The sequence below is a fragment of the Chlorocebus sabaeus genome, chromosome 11 (genome assembly GCF_047675955.1).
Source record: "Chlorocebus sabaeus isolate Y175 chromosome 11, mChlSab1.0.hap1, whole genome shotgun sequence".
NCBI lineage: Eukaryota > Metazoa > Chordata > Mammalia > Primates > Cercopithecidae > Chlorocebus > Chlorocebus sabaeus.
In genome coordinates, this window is record NC_132914.1 from 50,748,715 (window position 1) to 50,761,117 (window position 12,403).

Here is a 12,403-nt window from a genome sequence, read left to right on the forward strand (position 1 = left end):
ACCCCATTGTTATTTTAGATGTTCTATATTTTTCCATTCTTTTGTTAGTTACTTTCCCTTCCCAGCAATAATAATAAAACACACATTTCTTTATGATTATTTGCAAATATGCCAAATATGTATTCCATTAAGATGTTTCATGTCCTGCACTTCTACCAATAAGAGAGACATTTAGAATACTTTTTCTTACCTCTCTCACTCTGCTTCCAACTCCTAGGTTTTTCTGAGATAAGATAGTACTTTTGGTTGTAGATATAGTTAGAGGTATGTCAAGCTCCATGAACATTTAACTGTATAATATTTTTCTTTCTAAGTTTGTTGCTCACTACTTGTTCTTTCTTCTCTTCACCTTCCTCTGTCTTGATTTCTCTGTTCTGTTACCAAACCATTCTTTTAGGTGAGGTATGAGATTGATATACTCTCTGAATCCTTTGGATCTCCAAAAAGATTTATTTTGCCCTGACAGATGAAAGTTTTCTCAGCTGGGTATGAGATTCCTGTGTAAGGCTGGGCGCGGTGGCTCACACCTGTAATCCCAGCACTTTGGGAGGCCAAGGTGGGTGGATCACTTGAGGTCAGGAGTTCGAGACCAACCTGGCCAACATGGTGAAATCCCATCTCTACTAAAAATACAAAAATTAGCTGGGCATCATGGCAGGTGCCTGTAGTCCCAGCTACTCGGGAGGCTGAGGCAGGATAATCACTTAAACCTGGGAGGTGGAGGTTGCAGTGAGCCGAGATTGCACTACTGCACTCCAGCCTGGGCGACAGAACAAGACTCAGTCTCAAAAAAATAAAAATAAATAAAATATTCCTGGCCAGGCATAGTGGCTCACGCCTGTAATCCCAGCAGTTTGGGAGGCTGAGACAGGTGGATCACAAAGTCAGGAGTTTGAGACCAGCCTGACCAACATGGTGAAACCCTATCTCTACTAAAAATACAAAAATTAGCCGGGAGTGGTGGCGCACACCTGTAATCCCAGCTACTCAGGAAGCTGAAGCAGGAGAATCACTTGAACCCGGGAGGCGAAGGTTGCAGTGAGCCGAGATTGCACCACCGCACTCCAACCTGGGCAACAGAGCGAGACTCCATCTCAAAAAAAAAAAAAAAGAAAAAAAAAAGAAAAAGAAAGATTCTCTCAGTTTTCCCATTTTGAGCTTCCAGTGTTGTAGATGAAAAGTCCTATACCAATGTGATTTGTTTCCTTTTGTAGATAACTTGCTCTTTCTGTCTAAAAACTTGAAAATGTTTTTCTTTAACCTTGAAGTTTGGGAGTTTCATGCCTGTGTGTATGTCTTTTCTTGTTGTATCTTCCTGTTTCCTTTCAGTCTTTAAGCTCAGATATTTCTTCAGATCAGCAAAATTTTCTTCTATTCTTTATTGCCTCTCCTCCATCTATTCCTTTTCCCCCTTTTGGAACTAATAGAGTTGAATTTTAGGACTACTGGATCTATTCTCCAAGAATCATATTTTCCTTGTTATTTCCATCTCTTCATATTATTTTCTCCATGCTTTGAAATATTATTTCCGTGTGTTCTTCCAAGCCACTAATTGGAGTCTCAGCAGTGACTATTCTCTCTTTCAATACGTATACTAATTCTTTTGTTGAAAATAATGTTTTTTAGTTCCAGAAAGTTGTTTCTTTCTTTTTCCTTTTTTACTTTCTTTTCTTTTTCCTCTTTTTTTTTTTTTTTCATACTACTTGAATCTCTTCAAGTGCTCCTAATAGTTTAAGTTGTCGTATACCTCTTTCAGTGGCTGCTGTGCTTTCTGGTGGGCAGGGAAACCAGCTCTCATAACCGCATCCCTGCGGGGCCAAGGCCCTCTGAGTCACATTCTTCCAGTGTTCCCATGGTTCTGATCTCTCTGCTCTGGGTGCTTCAAAGCTGGTCTCCATGCAGTGAGAGTGAGGAAGCTCCTCACCAGGTCTGCACACCAGGACTTTCCCCCTCTAACCCTAAGTTAAGCCTTTACTTGGCACCCTGCAGCCTGGCTCCAGCAGCAACATAGCTAAGTGTTTGGAGATGAGGGTGGAAAAAAGTGGAAATTGCCTTAGAACCGTAGTTCTCAAACTCCAGCGTGCGTTAGAACTACCTTCGGAGTTTGTTAATACAGAATTTCTGATTCATTAAGTTTGGGGTCAAGCCTGAGAATGTGCATTTCTAACAAGTTTCCAGGGCAAGCCCTCGCTGCTGATCTAGGGACCACCGCTTTAGCACACACCAAACCAAGCCCTCTTTCTTCTCCTCCTCTTTTCCCTTTTTCTTCTTCAAAATTATCTTTCTTTTTTTTTTTTTTTTTTTTTTTTTTTTGAGACAGAGTCTCGCTCTGTCACCCAGGCTACAGTGCCCGGCCGGATCTCAGCTCACTGCAAGCTCCGCCTCCCGGGTTTACGCCATTCCCCTGCCTCAGCCTCCTGAGTAGCTGGGACTACAGGCGCCCGCCACCTCGCCCGGCTAGTTTGTTTGTATTTTTTGGTAGAGACGGGGTTTCACCGGGTTACCCAGGATGGTCTCGATCTCCTGACCTCGTGATCCACCCGTCTTGGCCTCCCAAAGTGCTAGGATTACAGGCTTGAGCCACCGCGCCTGGCCAAAATTATCTTTCTTACTTTTCTTTTTCTTTTCTTTTCTTTTCGAGACAAAATATTGCTGTCATCCAGGCTGGAGTATAGCAGTGCGATCTCAGTTCACTGCAATTTCCCCTCAAGAGATTCTCATGCCTCCGCCTCCCGAGTAGCTGGCGTTACAGGTGTGCTCCACTGCACCTGGCTAATTTTTTCTATTTTTAATAGAAATGGGATTTTGCTGTGTTGGCCAGGCTGGTCTTGAACTCCTGGACTCAAGTGATCTGCCTGCCTCAGCCTCCCAAAATTCTGGGATTACACGTGTGAGTCACTGCGCCCAGCTCAAAAATATGCTTTCTTTTTATGGTAAGGAAATTAACCCAACGTCAGGGAATTATCTCTTAGTTTTATGTTTAGTCTTCCTACTAGCTCACAGTACTGAGACTTGTACATGACTGAGCTCCATCCAGGCCTCCTCCACCGAAACGCTCATGGGTACATCCCTGACAAGCCCAGCTGTGTCTAAGCGGGAAGCACTGACAGGGTGCCGAAGGCACTCCAGGCAGGACACCACCACTGGGCTCACCTGAAGATGAGTAAAGGTGGGTCAGACCAGAAATCACCATCTGTGCGTGGCCTCAGGACCCCTTCCTCTTTGGACACCCTTTTATTATTAGCTTTGTGCCCACACAGCCCTCCCTTCAGGATCCTTAGGGATAAGAGGGCTGTGGGACAGGAAGTACCTAGGGTGGCGGTGGGTGGTGAGGCTGCTGCCCAGCAGGACTTTCCTGCCCTGCTGGGAGCCACCTTTCTTCCTGTCTAGAGTCTGCGAGTGTTGTCCCCTGTGTGTCCCCAGACTGCACCCAACTGCTTGTTCCAGCCACCTTCCCTTCACCCCTTTGATTTTGCCCAGTGTTTTCTCTTCTCCAAATCACCTTGTCTGTCCTGGGACCCTTACAGCACTCGCTCTGCTGTCCTATAGTCCCCTCCTGAATCTATGCTGGCCAGTGTCTGTGACCTCTGCAGCACCCCACACCTTACTATCCACGCTCCTCTTGTGCTTTACCATGCGGAGCCCCTCTTCCATAACACACTCCACCGTTCTATAACACAGGCTTCAAATGGGCATTTCAGTGAAGTCCAATGACCCTAATCTTTATCTGCATGCAGGATTTCCCTTTTTTTTTTTTTTTTTTTTTTTTTTTTTTTTGACAGAGTCTTTCTCTGTCTCCCAGACTGGAGTGCAGTGGTGCAATCTTGGCTCACTGCAACCTCCGCCTTCTGGGTTCAAGTGATTCTCATGCCTCAGCCTCCCGAGTAGCTGGGACTACAGGTGCATGTCACCACACCCGGCTAAGTTTTGTGTTTTCAGTAACCACAGGTTTTCACCACGTTGGCCAGGCTGGTCTTGAACTCTTGGCCTCAGGTGATCCACCCACCTCAGCCTCCCAAAGTGCTGGAGTTACAGGCATGAGCCACCGCGCCTGGCCAGGATTTCCTTTCCATTCTCCAAAGAAACTATTTCATTCATTCTCTCTCCTCCCATCATCCTTCTCCAAGCCCACAGAACTCCCAGCAGTTCTCCTCTGCCCCAATTCCTTCCTGTTGACTGAAGGAATTTGCCCTCTTCCCTCTCCTCCTACCATCTCGCTCAATCATATCAGCAGCTCCAGCACCACCTCTTCTTTCTCCCTTGTACTAGATCGCTCCCAACAGCAGCCAGCTATGCTCCTAGTCTACTCTCCCCATGTCTAACTGTCCCTCTCCTCACCCACAGCTGCATCAGGCTGCTGTCCCACTTCTCAGCTCCCTGTCACAGCCACACTTCTCCAAAGAGGTGCCTGTCCCACTGTTGAGGGTTTTCACCTCACATTCACTCAAGTGTCGATCATGGGTCTGCAAAGGGGCCTCTCATATTTTAATATTTGCTCCAGTATCCAAGCCTTCCTGTTATTTCCCTTCTCGTCAGAGGCACCCACTCTAACACATGACAAATCTGTATGGAGTCTTGAAAATATGGTGCTTTATTGTACCTTTTATATTTAGGTAAAGGGTTTGGTCAGCTTTATTCAAATATAATTCACATATCATGCAATTCGTCCACTTAAAGTATGCAAGTCAATAATGTTAGTATATTCAGATTTGTGCAACCATCACCACAGTTAGTACATTTTCATCACTGGCCCCCAAAATCTCATACCTACTAGTAGTCACTCTCCATGTCCCAAAAACCTCCCAGCCTTGGGCAACCACTGATTTACTTTCTGGATATTTCTTTTCTTTTTCATTTTTCTGTTTCTTTGAGACAGGGTCTCATTCTGTCACCCAGACAGTGGTTTCTGGGTGCAATGGTGCCATCATAGCTCACTGCAACATTGAACTCCTCACACAAGCGATCCTCCTACCCCAGTCCCCAGAGCAGCTGAGATCACAAGTGCTCACCACCACACCCAGCTAGTTTTTGTACTTTAATTTTTTTTTTTTTTTTTTTGTAGAGATGGGTTTTGCCATGTTGCCAGGCTGGTCTCGAACTCCTGTGCTCAAGTGATTTGCCCACCTCAGCCTCCTAAAGTGCTGGGATTATAGGCATGAGCCACCATGCGTGGCCTGTTCTGGATATTTCACATCAACGAAATCAGGCATCAGTGGTGGTGATGGTTACAGGCCAGGGCTGCTGACTGCCAAGCTAGGAGCGGGCCCAGCGCCCAGAATCTTGATGGGCGCTGCTCAAGCACCGCCTGCGCCATGCCCCTCTCCGCCACCTTCTCGGAGCATTTTGAGCAGCTGCACGAGATGTGCCTCCGAGGGGTGTACTAGTGGCTGCTGGATATGGCAGGGACCCAGGAGAAGTTGATCAGAGATTTTGATGAAAAGCAACGGGAAGCAAACAAAATGCTGGCACAGATGGAGGAGGAATTACATTATGTACCCCTATCTTTCCATAACCCCATAATGTCGAAGCTTCAAGACTAACAGAAGGACCTTGCCCAACTCCACCTGGAGGCAAGAAGTGTATCTTTGCAGCCATGCTTGGGGACCAAGGAGTCATGAAATATGGAACATATGCTGTAGAGATTGAGCATATGAATAGGCTACAGTCGCAAAGGGCAATGCTTCTCCAAGGCACCGAAAGCCTGGGCCGAGCCACCCAAGAGACTGACCAGATTGGCTCAGAAATGTCAGAAGAGCTGGGGAACCAACAGGACCAGCGAGAGCGTACCGAGAGTACACTGGGAAACACAAATGAAAACTTGTGCAAAAGTCAAAAGAGTCTCTCTTCAAGGTCCAGAAAAGTGACAACCAACAAGCTTCTGCTTTCCATCATCATTTCACTGGAGCTAGCTGTCCCAGGAGGCCTGGTTTACTTTGCATTCCTTTGCAAGCATGGGGCTTGCAATAGGGAAGGGTTGTGGACCAGAACTTTGACCTTGGGAATGCATGGTGTTAGGGATGTGGATGGAATAAGCATGTTGCTCCTGTGGGCTAACAGTTCAAGGATGCACTGTGTAGCCAGACTATGGGAGAAGGGAGGAAAGATGGAAAGCCAGTTAAATGTGAAGTGACAGCAATAAGACCAGTATGATATACCAAGGTAATAATGCTATTTATGACTTCTTTAAAAATACAAAAGCCTGGCCAACATAGCAAGAACTCATCTCTACCAAAAATAAAAAAAATTAGCCAGGTATGGCGGCCACATCTGTAGTCCCAGCTATTTAGAAGGCTGAGGCAGGAGAACTGCTTGAGACCAGGAGTTTGAGGCTGCAGTGAGCTATGATAGTGCCACTGCACTCCAGCCTGGGTGACAGAGTGAGACCTTGTCTTCAAAAACAAAATTAATTAATTAATTTTTAAGAATATGCCAAAGTCGGGCACTGTGGCTCACACCTGTAATCCCACCACTTTGGGAGGCTGAGGTGGGGAGTTCAAGACCAGCCTGGCCAACATGGCGAAACCCTGTTTCTACTAAAAATACAAAAATTAGCTGGGCATGGTGGTGCGCACCCATGATCCCAGCTACTCCAGAGGCTGAGGCAGGAGAATCGCTTGAACTCGGGAGGCAGAGGTTGTGGTGAGCTGAGATTGTGCCACTGCACTCGAGCCTGGGCGATAAAAGGAGTCTCTGTCTAACAACAACAACAAAAAAAGGCGCGGTGGCTCACACCTCTAATCCCAACACTTTGGGAGCCCAAGGTGGGCAGATCACCTGAGATTGGGAGTTCGAGACCAGCCTGACCAACATGGAGAAAACCCCGTCTCTACTAAAATTACAAAATTAGCTGGGCATGGTGGCACATGCCTGTAATCCCAACTACTCGGGAGGCTGAGGCAGGAGAATCGCTTGAACCCAGGAGGCAGAGGTTTTGGTGAGCTGAGATCGTGCAATTGCACTCTAGCCTGGGCAACAAGAGTGAAACTCTGTTTCAGAAAAAAAAAAAAAAAAAGTGCCACGCGTGGTGCCGCATGCGTGTAATTCCAGCACTTTGGGAAGCCGAGACAGAGAGATTGCTTGAGCTCAGGAGTTCAAGACCAGCCTGGCCAACATGGTGAAAATCCGTCTCTACTTAAAACAAAATTAGCTGAGCATGGTGGTACATGCCTGTGGTCCCAGCTACTCTAGAGGCTGAGTGAGGGAGAATCACCTGGGCCCAGGAGGTCGAGACTACAGTGAGTCAACATTAGGCCCTGCACTCCAGCCTGGTGACAGAGTGAGACACGGTCTCAAAACTGACAGTCAACCAATAAATGAAATCATACCTTACGTGGTCCTCTGAGATGGCCTTCTTCTTAACCTGTTTTGAAGATTCAATCATGTTTTAGCATATACCATACTTCATTTATCTTTCTGTTTTTCAAGATAAGGTCTCCCTCTTTGCCCAGGTTGGAGTGCAATGGTCTGATCATGGCTCATTGCTACCTTGACCTCCCAGGCTCAAACTATCCTCCCACCTCAGCTTCCCAAGTCGTTGCAACTAAAAGTGGGCACCACCATGTCTGGCTAACTTTTTTGTATACTTTTTTTTAATAGAAAGAGGTCTCACTATGTTGCCCAGATTCGTCTCGGACTCCCCAGCCAAGCAGTTTGCTGCCTCTGCCTTCCAGAGTGTTGAGACTACAGGTGTGAGCCTATGGAAATAAAGACCGCACCCGGTCCTTTATTTCTTTTTTCGACTCACAAGTGCTTGGATGTTCCTTCTTATTGTCAAATTCTACTCCATTGTATGGATATACCACATTTTATATACCCATTCACCAGTAATGGAATTGAGTTTTTTCCACTTTTTTGTCTATTCTGAATAAAGCTGCTATGAATGTTTGTGTATAACTCTTTGCCTCAACAAATGTTTTTTATTTCTCTTGGCTATGTACCTGGAAGTGGAATTACTGGGTCATATGATAATTCTACATTTAATCATTTGAGGAACTGCTAGACCATTTTCCAAAGTGGCTGCACTGGTTTATAATCCTGCCAGCAGTGTATGAGAGTTCCAACCTCCCACATACTCACCAATACTTCGTTATTATCTCTTTTTTATTGTAGCCATCTTCATGTGAAGTGATATCTCATTGTGGTTTTGATTTGCATTTCCCTCACAACTAATGATGTTGAGCATCTTGTCATGTGCTTACTGGCCATTTGTATAGCTTCTTTGGAGAAATGTCTATTTAAATCCTTAGCCCATGTTTAAATTGGATTATTTATCTTTTTTGAAACTGTCTTGAAACTACTGTAGTTTTACAGTACATTTTGAAATCAGGAAGTGTGAGTTCTCCAAGTTTGTTCTTTTTTTTCAAGATTGTTTTGGCTATTAAGGGTTTCTTGCATTTCCATATGAATTTCGGATCAACTTGTCAATTTCTGCAAAGAAGCCAACTGGGGTGGTGATAGAGATTGTGTTCATTCTGTAGATCCACTAACATGAAATGTCTTTCCATTTATTTAGATCCTTAATTTATTTCCACAATGTGTTGTAGCTTTCAGAGTATACATTCTGGCCAGGCATGGTGGCTCACCCCTGTAATCCCAGCACTTTGGGAGGCTGAGGCAGGCGGATTACAAGGTCAGGAGATCGAGACCACCCTGGCCAAGATGGTGAAACCCTGTCTCTACTAAAAATACAAAAATTAGTTGGGCGTGATGGCATGTGCCTGTAATCCCAGCTACTTGGGAGGCTGAGGCAGGAAAAGAGCTTGAACCAGGGAGTTGGAGGCTGCAGTGAGCCAAGATCGTGCCACTGCACTCCAGCCTGGCGACAGAACAAGACTCCATCTCAAAACAAAACAGAACAAAAAAACAGAGTATACATTCTATATTTGTTTTGTTAAATTGATTCCTAAGTATTTTATTCTTTTTGATGCCCTTGTAAATAAAATTATTTTATTAATTTCATTTTTAGATCGTTCATTTCTAATGTATAGAAACACAACTGATTTGTATGTTGATCTGTTATTTATTTATTTATTTATTTATTTAAAAATATAGACAAAGTCTCATTATGCTGCCCAGGCTGGTCTTAAACTCCTGGGCTCAAGTGATCCACCCATTTCTGCCTCCCAAAGTGCTGGGATTACAGATGTGAGCCCCCATGCCCAGCTGTATATGAAATAAATTTCATTTTCTTACCTAATTGCCATGGACAGAACCTGCAGTACCGTGTTGAATAGAAGTAGGGAGAGCAGACATTCTTGTCTTGTTCCTGATCTCAGAGGGAAAACATTTAGAATTTCACCATTAGGTGTGATATTAGCAGAGGGTTTTTGTAGCTACCCTTTATCAGGTTGAGAAGAATCCCCTTCTATATCTAGTTTGTTGAGTTTTTTCTTTTCTTTTCTTTTCTTTTTTTTTTTGAGATGGAGTCTCACTCTGTCGCTCATGCTGGAGTGCAGTGGCACGATCTGAGCTCACTGCAACCTCCGCCTCCCAGGTTCAAGTGATTCTCCTGCCTCAGCCTCCCGAGTAGCTGGGATTACAGGTGCTCATCACCATGCCCAGCTAATTTTTTTTTTTTTTTTTTTTGTATTTTTAGTAGGGACAGGGTTTCACCATCCTGGCCAGGCTGTGTGTATTGAGGTCATCAACAGACCACATTGAAATGTCGTTTTTGTCCTCTATTCTATTGATATGGCATAATACATTAATTGATTTTGGATGTCAAACCAACTGCATTTCTGAGACAAATCCTACTTTGTCATGGTATGTAACTCTTTTTTTTTTTTTTTTTTTTTTTTTTTGAGACAGACTCTTGCTCTGTTGCCAGGCTGGAGTGTAGTGGCATGATCTCAGCTCACTGCAACCTCCACCTCCTGGGTTCAAGTGATTCTCCTGCCTCAGCCTCCCTAGTAGCTGGGAGTACAGGCGTGCACCACCACACCCAGCTAATTTTTTTGTATTTTTAGTCGAGACAGGGTTTCACCATGTTGGCCAGGATGGTCTTGATCTCTTGACCTCATGATCCACCTGCCTCAGCCTCCCAACGTGCTGGGATTACAGGTGTAAGCCACTGTGTCTGGCCAACCCTTTTTATATGTTGCTGAATTTGGTTTGCTAGTTCAGGATTTTTGCATCTAAATTCATAAGACATATTGGTATATAGTTTTCTTCTGATGTTTTTGCCTTGTTTTGGTATCAGGATTAATACTGCCCTCATAGGATGAGTTTAGAAGAATTCTCTCTTCTGTTTTTTGGAAGAGTTTGTGAAGAATTGGTGGTAAGTCTTTAATGTTTTGTAGAATTCGCCATTAAAATCTTCACTTTTCTTTGTGAAATGCTTTTAGATTACTAATCCAATTACTCTTTCTCTGTTTTTTTTTTGTTTGTTTGTTTGTTTTTTTTTGAGACGGAGTCTTGCTCTGTGCCCCAGGCTGGAGTGCAGTGGCGCGATCTCGGCTCACTGCAAGCTCCGCCTCCCGGGTTTACGCCATTCTCCTGCCTCAGCCTCCCGAGTAGCTGGGACTACAGGTGGCTGCCACCACGCCCGGCTAATTTTCTTGTATTTTTAGTAGAGACGGGGTTTCACTGTGTTAGCCAGGATGGTCTCGATCTCCTGACCTCGTGATCCGCCCGTCTCGGCCTCCCAAAGTGCTGGGATTACAGGCTTGAGCCACCGCGCCCGGCTTCTTTCTCTGTTTATTATAGGTCTATTCAGAATTTATATTTCTCCTTGAATCAATTTCAGTAGTTTGTGGTTTTCTAGGTATTTGTCTATTTCATCTAAGGTACCTAATTGGTTGGCATAGTCATTTATAGTATTCTCTTATAACCTTCCTTACTTTTGAAAGTTCAGTAGTAATGCTCCCTCTTTCATTCCTGAGTTTAGTATAATTTGAGTCTTCTCCGTTTTTTGTTTCTGTTCTTGTTTTAGAGAGATAAGATCTCATTCTATCACTCAGGCTGGAGTGTGGTAGTGTGATTGTAGCTCACTGTAACCTTGAACTCCTGGACTCAAGCAATCCTCCTGCCTCAGCCTCCCAGGTACCTAGGACTACAGGTACATGTCATCATAACTGGCTAATTTTTTTATTTTTCATTTTTTTGGAGCTATGGAGTCTCTCTCTCTCTCTCTATATATATATATATATATATATGTGTGTGTGTGTGTGTGTGTGTGTGTGTGTGTGTGTATTCAAGTGATCTTCCCACCTCAGCCTCCAGAGTAGCTGGGATTGCAAGCATGTGTCACCACATCCAGCTAAATTATTATTATTATTATTATTATTTTTTTTTTTTTTTTTTTTTTAGGCAGAGTCTCGCTCTGTTGCCTAGGCTGGAGTGCAGTGGCATGATCTCGGCTCACTGCAAGCTCTGCCTCCAGGGTTCACACCATTCTCCTGCCTCAGTCTCCCAAGTAGCTGGGACTACAGGTGCCCGCCACCGCACCCAGCTAATTTTGTGTATTTTTAGTAGAGACAGGGTTTCACCATGTTAGCCAGGATGGTCTCAATCTCCTGACCTCATGATCCACCCGCCTCAGCCTCCCAAAGTGCTGGGATTACAGGCATGAGCCACTGCGCCCAGCCTTTTTTTTTGTATTTTTAGTAGAGACCATGTTTCACTATGTTGGCCAGGCTGGTCTCAAACTCCACCAAGAAATCCACCTGCCTTGGTCTCCCAAATATATATACATATTTTAATGTTATAATTTATATATATATATACTTTTTTACAGGTATATATATATTTTAAATTTTATAATTTAGATATATACATATACATTTTCTTAATTTTAAAATTTTAAAAAATATGGAACACTTCAAAAGTTTACACATCATCCTTGTGCAGGGGCCATGCTAATCTTCTGTGTATTGTTCCAATTTTAGTATATGTGCTGCCAAGGAGAGCACACCCAGGCTGGTCTTGAACTCCTGGCCTCAAGTGATCTTCCCACCTCAGCCTCCCAGAGGACTGGGATTACAGATGTGAGCCACCATACCCAGCCTTTCTCTGTTTTTGTCTTAATCAGTCTAGCCTTGTTGATCTTTTCAAAGGACCAACTATTCATTTTGTTGATTTTCTTTAGTGTTTTTCTGTTGCCTGTTTCATTAATTTAAACTCTAATATATGTTTTTCCTTCATTCTTCTTGCTTTAGGTTTAGTTTGCTCTTTTTCCAGTGTCTTAGGGTAGAAGGTTAGTTAATTGATTTGAGATCTTTCTACTTTTCAAATACAGGTGTTTACAGTTGGAGATTATTGTTTTGTATATGCTCCCATGAGGTTGAGAAAGTTGCCTTCTACCCCCAAGTTAGCCAAACCCAGTCCTCCACAATACTGTCCTTACTTCTGAGAGCAGCTGCAAGTTTGGGGTTTTCCCAAAACCACCCTCTGGTCACATAATTCA

At 44.1% G+C, this 12,403-nt stretch overlaps 1 non-coding gene and 1 pseudogene across 1 annotated transcript; one reads left to right on the forward strand and one right to left on the reverse strand.

Annotated features, from left to right (window-relative positions):
• The first annotated feature begins 5,312 nt into the window (after nt 1-5,312).
• LOC103238381 (vesicle transport through interaction with t-SNAREs homolog 1B pseudogene) lies at nt 5,313-6,130 on the forward strand (annotated as a pseudogene).
• Nucleotides 6,131-11,802: 5,672 nt separating this feature from the next.
• LOC119623921 (U6 spliceosomal RNA) lies at nt 11,803-11,909 on the reverse strand. The gene has a single exon (XR_005240023.2). It is a non-coding gene; the product is annotated as a U6 spliceosomal RNA (small nuclear RNA).
• Nucleotides 11,910-12,403: the final 494 nt, after the last annotated feature.